Source organism: Dipodomys merriami, unplaced genomic scaffold, assembly GCF_024711535.1.
Source record: "Dipodomys merriami isolate MVZ:Mamm:240054 unplaced genomic scaffold, mDipMer1.0.p SCAF_584, whole genome shotgun sequence".
NCBI classification, from domain to species: Eukaryota; Metazoa; Chordata; class Mammalia; order Rodentia; family Heteromyidae; genus Dipodomys; species Dipodomys merriami.
This window is the reverse complement of record NW_027206162.1, coordinates 647371-656566: the sequence shown is the minus strand read 5'-3', so window position 1 is coordinate 656566 and position 9196 is coordinate 647371. Positions and strand designations below refer to the sequence as shown.

Below are 9196 nucleotides of genomic sequence, written 5' to 3'. Positions count from 1 at the left end.
AAGAAAGAAAGAAAATGAAAATGAATGGTTTGGAGTCAGGAGTCACATGGCAGAGGTACTACTTGTATTTGGTATTAGGTCTGCCCCTGCCATGCAGACCCTATTCAGACACCTGTACATGTCTTGGCTATGTTTCCACTCTTTATGTGTTACCTAGGTATCTGGCACACCTGGAGGCAGCCACCTCCCCTTCCTGCTACACCACAACCTGGTCAGCCTCTAGTCACACTTTCCATCTGACCAAAGGAGAGTCCCAGGCCCTGAGGTCACATCCAGATGCAGTGTGGCAGAATTCCCCCCCACCTGGCAATAACTCATCCAGTCCTTGGCCTAGATACTTCCTGGCCCAAGGTTGGGTCACCTCCCCCCCAATTTTTTTTATATGCCTATCCACCATGTATGGCATGGGCAGCAGATCAGTATATAGACTATTTACCTGACTGAATATCATATGGTGTTCTCTTCATTAACTATCTAATGAAACTTACATAATTAATATACCTTATCCTTCAGAGTTTCTAGTTATGAATCCACGGATATTTTTCTGACATATGTGAGGTCAGAATCTACAAAATATATGTACCAACTCATCATTTAAACTATAATTCTGCATAGAATCTTTATTTTTAAATATTTTTATTAATGTGAAAATACCATAAAGAGGGGTTACAATTACATGGGCCAGATAGTGAGAACATTCCTTATCAAGCATTGTTGCCTCCTCCTTTGGTTCCCCATATCATCCCTTCCCCTCTCCACCCCCCCAAAACCCCACACCCCCCCTACAAGTTGATGTTAGGCAAAATGAACTCCAAGATAAGCATTCAAATGTTTTCTTTTTTCTTTCTTGTAATTTTTTCCAACATATTTATAAGATGATATCTTTGTTGCTTTGTATGTACCTCCCCCAGGGTGTAAGCCCTGCTTTCACTGTATTTGATGTTGATATAATTTGTGGAGGGGAATGGAAAATAGGTTTTAAATAGGGTTACAGGTGGACCTATTACAACAATGAGATGTACAAAACGTTATGTCAATTTTTATTTAATTGTGAAAATAACATACAGAGAAATTACAATTCATGAGCAAAGTTATGAGTACATTGCTCATAACGCATTGTTGTCTCCTCCTTTGTTTCCCCTTCCCATCTCACACCACCCCCACTAAAGTTGTAAAGATCGTTTTTTGACATAATGTGTTGTACATTGTTGCAATGGGTCAAGCGCTGTAAAACCATCTGCTCCTGGGCTTTTCTTAGACGGGAGGTCTCATTGCTGTTTCTATTACAATGCTTGATTTAGGCTTCTTAAGATGGTTTAACTCATCTTGGTTTAGTTATGGCATGTCAATATTTGCTAGGAAAAGGTCCATTTCTGCCAAGTTCTCGAACTTATTACCATAAAGTTTTGAGAAGTATTCCCTTATAATGTTCTGAATCTTGGTTGTTTCTGTGGTGATGTTTCCTTTCTCATCTCTGAGTTTATTTATTTGGGTGTGTTCTCTTCTTCTGATAAAATTTGCTAAGGGTCTGTCAATTTTGTTAATTTTTTCCAAGAACCAACTCTTTCTTTTGTTGATTTTTTTCTATGGTTGTTTTTGGATTCTAATGCATTTAATTCTGATTTAATTTTAATTATTTCTTTCCGTCTAATGGATTGGGGTTTATCTTGCTGCTCTTTTTCAAGGAGGCTCAGATGTCTCATTAAATTGTTGGTTTCAGATCTCTCCAATTTGTTGATGTAGGAACTCAGAGCTATAAACTTGACCCTGAGTAGTGCCTTTGCTGTGTCCCAGATGAGCTGGTAATTTGTGTACTCATTTTTGTTTAATAACATGAACATTAAATTTCCTTTCTAATCTCTTCCCTTACCCACGGTGGTTCATCAGTGTGTTGTTCAGCCTCCATAAGTTACAAGACTTTCTTTGGTGGCTTTTTCTGTTGAGTTTTAATTTTATGCCCTTGTGGTCTGAGAGAATGCACGGCATAACTTCAATGTTTCAGAATTTGGACAAGTTTGCTTTGTGGCCTAAAATGTGGTCTATTTTAGAAAATATTCCATTGTTTCTGAGAAGAACATGTACTCTGATGCTGCTGGGTTAAATATTTGGTAGATGTCTGTTAAATCTAGTTGATCCATGCAGTTGTTTAGATTTGCACTTTCTCTGTTGAGGTTTTGCCGAGTTTATCTATTTAGTGAGGAAAGTGGTATGTTAAAGTCCCCAATAATTAATGTCTTTGGATCTATGTGTGATTTGAGGGAAATTAGTGTTTCTTGGTTGAATTTGAGTGTTCTGTTGTTTGGCGAATAGATAATTAGAATTGTAATATCCTCCTGAAGGAGAGATACCTTAATTAGTATGTAGCTACCTGCTTTATCTCTTCTCACTAATTGTAATTTGAAGTCAATTTTATCTGATATTAGGATTGCAACTCCCGCCTGTTTATTGGGGCTGTATGCTTGGTAGATTTTGTTCCAGCCTTTCACATTCAAAATGTGTTTGTTTTTATGGGAAGATGTGACTCCTGAAAGGAGCAGATAGATGGATCTTGCTTTTTAATCCAACTAGACAGTCTATGTTGCTTAATTGGAGAGTTAAGTCCGTTAATGTTGAGAGATAAGACTGAGAGGTATTTGGGAGTTCCTGCCATTTTATACATCAGGTGGTATAATTGTGTTCTACACATTTATTGACTAGTTACCAATTATTCTCAAATTTTAATACGTTAAAATACTTTCTTTTTTTCTAATTTTCTTGCCAGGAAATCAGCAACAGCTCAGTCAACATTTCTCTCATAGGACTTTTCACATAGGTTGGTTAAATATTGACCTGAGCTCCAGTCTTCTGAGGACTCACTCATCTGCTTAGGAATTGATGCTGGCTGTTGGAAAAGAACTCAAGGAAGGATGCCATTTAAAGCCTTATAACTTTATTCTTTACCAAGTTATTCTCCTGCTGTTTTGGTTGTTGAGAGTGTATACAAGAGCAAGCATTCCATGGAGAGCAAGGAGACACCATATGAACTTTACTTACTGAGATTTCTGAGTGATTTGCTGTCACATGTACTGCATTTTGCAAGTCGAATCTGTCAAAACCTACCAGTTTTAAGAGATAGTAGGAGCGTTAAAAGAACTCTTAGAGACAAATACATCTTCAACCTAATTGGTTCCAAGCATTCAGTCTAATGCATATTCAGCAGGTACTGAAACTTGTGTTGGCTGTATCTATGTGTCTTTCTCATGTGTGCATGTATACATGTGTATATGTATGTGTGTATTTGTGTGTATAACATACATGTGTACATATATAAGGGCAATTGCACACATATATGCATATATAAATAAATGTACATATACAAATATATGTTCATATATATATACATATATATCAGGTGTTCAGTGATTGATTTAATCTAGAGTTTACAGCACATTGTCATTCTCACAAAATGTACATGATAAACTGCTCTGAGGATCTGTGCTCACTTCCCTCATTACCTTATTTTCATCCCTGTGAACAACGTCAGCCTACTTTCCATAGGATAGCTTTGTTTTTGTTACTTACAGATAATAAAAGAAAAAGGATGTTTGTAAAAGAAAATGAACTTTTAGGTCACAGGTTAAAGTATCTTATCCGTCCCAATGATTCCTATGAGATAAAATTTATAATAGTACTAAAAGTGAAAAAGAATTCCTGGATCTGTTGTTTTGCCATTTAGAATGGCAAAGAATAATTTCACGGCACTGTTATAACTCTTAAAGAAAGCAAGAGTAACTGATGGTACCTATCATATTTCCACAAAACCAGTGGATCCTGAAGGATAATAGTAGACCAGCAGATATTCTAAGAAGCAGACATGGAGCATGAAAGAAGAAGAGAAGGAATGAGAGAGAGTGAAAGAGAGAGAGAGAGAAATGTCATAATTATTAAAGTGCATAACAGATGAACAAGAAATGTATGAGAATATTCATACTGCTATTTTTAAACTCTACAGGTACATTTGAAGATATTTGATATATGATAACCCATCAACATAAAATATAAAGTGATTTTGATAAAAATAAAGATTACTCAGAAGAAATTATAAATGCAAAAACAATCTTCACAGAAGCAAACACTCAGAGATATTTCATGACTTTTAAAAGGACAAAGTGGCTGAAGTTAGTATAAATTTAGAAGTATGACAATACATAAAAATATAAAAAGATATTCATATAGTTCATTATATAACCCAAAGCAGAAAGCAAATGTTGTTTGGATGATTTTTTTTAAATACAGTCTCTCAGGTGCTGGGTCGGTGGCTCAGGGGTAGAGTGCTTGTCTCGCATGCATGAGGTCCTGGGTTTGATTCCTCAGCATCACATAAGGAGAAAAAGACAGAAGAGGTGCTGTGGCTCAAGTGGTAGCACTAACTATGAGCTGAAGAGATGAGGGACAGAATCCAGGAACCAGAGTTCAAGCGCCACAAACAACAAAAACAAAAACAAAAAACTAAGCAAAACACATTCTTCACTTTTGTGGCCTCAACTCTGTAATACCACTGATTCAGCATAGGGCTAAGATTTTCGGTGTGGACATTTATCAACACTCCTGATTCAGACGCTACTTGAGAAAATTTTTAATCAATATTGCATTAATTTTGCTCTTTGTAAATTCACATGCACCTGTAAAAAATGGTTTTGCCATCCCAGTAACATTCTCAAAGTACCTCGTAATGACAACTTACAAAAATTTGTATTATATTATAACAAGGAAAACAATGCTACAAATAAAGGAAAGCAATAATTAAATATTAATGATTAATAAAATAAAAACCAAATCCCAGTGTTTCCAGTATTTCAAGTGTACTGCATATTAGATTTTACTATTTCTCATATTTCTGTACATTTAAAACTGGCTAAAATTATGATGTTCAACAAGAGTTTTATAGGCTATGAGAAGTCTTTAAAGTTACCCTCTAAGATTACTATTTATGTCTCATCTCATAATTTATATATGGCTTATATCATCATTTGTTCCTCACTAAAATATAAAGAAAGGAAGCCCTAAAGTTTTAACAGAAACTTTGTAGTAAAAGTATTAACTCTTGCTCTGTTTCTTTACACAAAGTCTTTGCAACTTCTCATTAGTATCCTTTCTATAAACTCTGAAATGGAGATACTTAGTAGTATATATCTGCTACCATAAATCTTAAATACTTTATGGAAAAGTTTTATGACCTGACAAAAAGTCTTAATTTTGGCATATATAAGCAAATTCCCAAAATTAAACATATTTAAAACATTAAATTTTTTGGAGGGAGGTCCAGTCGTGAGTCCTGAACTCTGGGCCTGGGTACTATCCCTCAGCTCTTCAGCTCAAGGCTTGCACTCTACCACTTGAGCCACAACAGCACCATGTCCGTCTATTTTTTCTGCTTATGTGGTGCTGAGGAATAGAACCCAGGGTCTCATGCAAGCAAGGCAAGTGCTCTACCATTGATCCACCTTCCCAGCCCAAAACATTAAAACTTTTAACAAACCTTAACACTTGCTGCTGTGTTCATTATGACAGGGGGCTTGTATAGAATAACTGAATTCCTCTTGCTACACATCTCTTGAACAACAAATATCCAGAATTATTATGTTTTTGACATATCAATCTTGACTTTATTCTTAAATGTGTGGTTATGTAAGAAATATATGGTTCTAAAATTTCACGATAATACTTTAGAACTTACTTTTTGTTGAATTATCTAGTTTAAGAAAATCAATTCCACCTTATATATAAAAAATGTTCTGTGTACAATTTGGTAGCACATACTCTAAAATTGAACAATATGCAGAAGATTAGCATGGCCCCTGCGCAAGGATGACAAGCAAATTCTGAAGCAGTCTATATTTATACAACAGATGCTGGAGGGGATGTGGCCAGAAGGGAACCCTACTGCACTCTTGGTGGGAGTGTAAACTTGTTCAACCACTTTGGAAAGTAGTATGGAGGTTCCTCAAAAGACTCCACATAGAGCTTCCCTATGACCCAGCAATCCCACTTTTGGGAGCATTTACACACATGTTTACAAACAAGACCACACTAAAGCTACCAGCACGACCATGTGTATCGCAGCACTATTTACTTTAGCTAAGGTATGGAACCAACCCAGATGTCCCTCAGTAGATGAATGGATCAAGAAAATGTGGTATATATACACAATGGAATTCTATGCCTCCATCAGAAAGAATGACATTGCCCAATTTGTTAGGAAATGGAAAGACTTGGAAAAAATTGTATTATGCGAAATAAGCCAGGCCCAAAGAAACATAGGTCCCATGTTTTTCTTATTTGCAATATCTAGTATATGTCTGAGTCAAGGAGAAAAGTTCAGATAAGTTGATGTTAGGAAAATGAACCCTATGGTATGTATTCAAATGTTTTTTTTTTTCTTTCATGAGATTGTTTCTAACACATTTATAAAATTATTTCTTTGTTGTTTTGTATGTCCCTCCCCAACAGTATAAATCCTGCTTTCACTGTATTTGATGTAGGTATAATTTGTGGAGGGAAAGGGGAAAAACTAATCGTTTAAATAGGGATACAGGTGGACTCATTGCAACAATGAGATGCACAAGTCGTTATGTCGAAAATGAACTTTACAACTTTGGTGCGAGTGGGGGAGCGGGGAGGATTGTTTGGGGGGAGAGGGGGAAGGGGAAAACAAAGGAGGAGGCCACAATGCTTGACAAGAAATGTACTCATTATCTTGCCCATGTAATTGTAACCCCTCTGTACAATATTTTCACACAAAAAAAAGATTCCACATAGGGCTCCCCTATGACCCAGCAATCCCACTTTTGGGCGTTCACCCAAATGATCACAAACAAACAAGACGAAATTAAAACTACTAGCACAACTATGTTTATTGCAGCATTATTTACCATAGCTAAGATATAGAACCAACCTCGATGCCCCTCAGTAGATAAATGCATCAAGAAAATGGTGTGTGTGTGTGTGTGTGTGTGTGTGTGTGTGTGTGTGTGTGTGTTTGTGTATGGGAATTCTATCGTCCATCAGAATGAATGCCATCACCCAATTTGTTACAAAATGGAAAAACTTGGAAAAAATTATATTATCTGAAATATGCCAAGTCCAAAGAATCATAGGTCCCATGGTATCCCTTATTTGCATTAAGTAAATATATGTCTGGGATAAGCAGAAATGATAAAAAAAAACTATGTGCATATGACTATATAAGATGATGTTAAGCTAAATGAAACCCAAGATAGGAACACGGTTTTCTTTTTCTTTCTTGCTATTGTTTCTAATGTAATTATAACGTACAATGTGATTTTTTTATTTTTTATATGGTCCTCCCACACAACATAACCCCTGTTTTCACTGTATTTGATGTCGTTGTGCCTGCGTATTGTATATACACTTCTCTAATTTGGGGAGGGAAAGGGAAAAAAACAAAATGCTTAAATAGAGATACAGGTTGACCCATTGTAACAATGAGATGCACAAGACACTATGTTGAAAAACGAACTTTACAATTTAGGCGGGGTTGGGATGGGGGGTGGTGAGGAATGTACTTGTGAAGGTGGAAGGGAAGGGATGGTGGGGGAAAAATAAAGGGGAGGTAACAATGCTTGGTAGGAAATGTATTCATTACCTTGCACATGTAACTGTAACCCCTCTGTACAGTATTCTTACAATAAAAAAAGTTTAAAAATGTTCTGAGATGGAAGAGTTTACTTCTATTATTTTACCTATATAATATCGTTAACAAAGAAATTAATGCAATACACTGACATGAAGATATTTTGAATGTGTGTGTGTGTGTGTGTGTGTGTGCACATGCATGCTTGTGCGTGTGCATACCTGATTGTTGGCGTGCGCAGAGTTTGAACTAAGGGCTTCAAGGACTCGCTAGGCCTTTTCTCTCTAGATTGGTCAGCTAATATATTAGCTACATCTCCATTTCTGGCCCTTTTCTAGTTCATTTAAATTTTTGAAAAATAATCTTATGGGTTTGTTTTTTTTTTTTGCCCTGATTGGCTTGCAACACTTATCCACAGATCTCAAGCTCCTAAGTAGATATGCCGAGTGGACAGGATTACAGGTGTGTCCAACCAGCACACGGCTTTAAGAATAATTTTAAAAGTAGAAGAAACTGTACTTCACGGAGTCCTCTTTTATCATTTCCTACTTTTAAAGCATTTTGGAGTGATAATATGTGAATTTATTTCGTTTTGAGATTCTTACAAGACAATAACTGATGGTATTTAAAAGTTTAATACTTTTTATTTTTATTTTTTTTATTGTATTTTATTTTATTTGAGAACATACTGTACAGGGGGGCTACAATTACATGGGCAGGATAATGCATACATTTCTTACCAAGCATTGCAGCCTCCTCCTTTGTTTACCCTTCACTTCCCTTCCCCGCCTTCCCCCTCCCCCCACCCAATTTTACCCCCCTCCCCCCACCCAATTATACCCCCCTCCCCCCCCCACACCGACATTGTAAAGCTGGTTTTGACATGACATTTTGTACTTCTCATTGTTGCAACAGGTGAAAGTTTAATACTTTTTAAAAAGGATACTAGAACCGTGGAACAGAAGAAAATTGGCTCTCTTTGGACCTCAATTTATAATCTCAGTTTGTGCATGATAATCCAATGTCACCAACACAGTCTGTGTTGAAGACAAAATGTGACAAAAAGCAATTACCACGGTCATAATTGTTATGTTATTAGTTATTGGACAATATGAATATTGAATTGAGAGTATAAGAGAATGGAGAGATTTTACCTACCATTTTTGTATTGCTGAAAGGCTTTTGGAAACTTTGACTCATTTCCTTCCTCACTGTGTCTTTAGGCTATGCACTTACTGCCTTTAATTACAATTTTCTCAACACAAATCTCCATCTTGATACAGACAAAGGCCTGGATGAGCTTCCAGCTCCAACTTAGGCCTTGAGAGATAACAAGACAGTCATTTAGCAGGTCAGAGGAACCTGCCCAGACCTACCAGGCTCAACCCCTCCCAGGAAATAGTCACCCACCCCAGGCAGAGGAAATTCTGCCCCCAGGAGTGGCTTTCTTCATTGGGTAAACAGAGCCAGAGGCTGCCCCTCCCTACAGCAGCCTAGATAATCAATTGAAATTCAGTAAACATAATCCTGAGAAAGGCTCGAGGCTGGACTCTGAGAATGTCT

At 36.7% G+C, this 9196-nt stretch overlaps 1 non-coding gene across 1 annotated transcript; it reads left to right on the top strand.

The window, feature by feature from the left end:
• Positions 1-5776: 5776 nt before the first annotated feature.
• Positions 5777-5881, top strand: LOC138813104 (U6 spliceosomal RNA). Its single transcript, XR_011367728.1, has one exon. It is a non-coding gene; the product is annotated as a U6 spliceosomal RNA (small nuclear RNA).
• The last annotated feature ends 3315 nt before the right edge of the window (positions 5882-9196 follow it).